Below are 679 nucleotides of genomic sequence, written 5' to 3'. Positions count from 1 at the left end.
TTGAATCAATTTATTTACAGCATTTATTATATAAATATTCAGTAATTATCCTATAAATTATTTTTATGATGATTTAATTATATAAGCCTATCATTTATACCAACATGATGTTTAAATATTCTTCAGTGCATTTTTATAATTACATTTTTGCATTTTAGGGCTAATTGCATATTTTTGCAATAATAGCCCATATTAATATATAATTATATTATTTATGCATAAAATGACTTTTTGCATTTCTATAATATTAAGTAATTATTTTTAATCATTTGAGTGCACAAATAATATTTTTTCTATTTATTAATTATTTTATAAATTATTTCTTGCTAAATATTGGGTATTTAAAAACTAGCCTAAATTCCTAATCAATTTCGGATCTAATAACCCAGCCCCAATTACCCAATACACCAGCCCATACCCCTGGCCCAAGACCAAAGAACCCTATCTAATACCCGGTCGCGACCCGTTAAACCACCCGATCCAAAACCCCTTTTAAATCGCGACCCACATTACACCCTCCCTTTTAATTATACCCAAACCCCTAACCCTAAATCATTTCTCACCGTCAGCCGCCCTTGAATCCTCTCATCTCTCAAACCTAAACCCTAGCCGTCTCCCCCAAATCACTCTCCCAATCCCACCTGACATGGGATTCTATGGCCGTTTCTTGCCATATATG

The sequence above is a fragment of the Nicotiana attenuata genome, chromosome 7 (assembly GCF_001879085.1).
Source record: "Nicotiana attenuata strain UT chromosome 7, NIATTr2, whole genome shotgun sequence".
Lineage (NCBI taxonomy): Eukaryota > Viridiplantae > Streptophyta > Magnoliopsida > Solanales > Solanaceae > Nicotiana > Nicotiana attenuata.
This window is presented reverse-complemented; position numbering follows the sequence as displayed.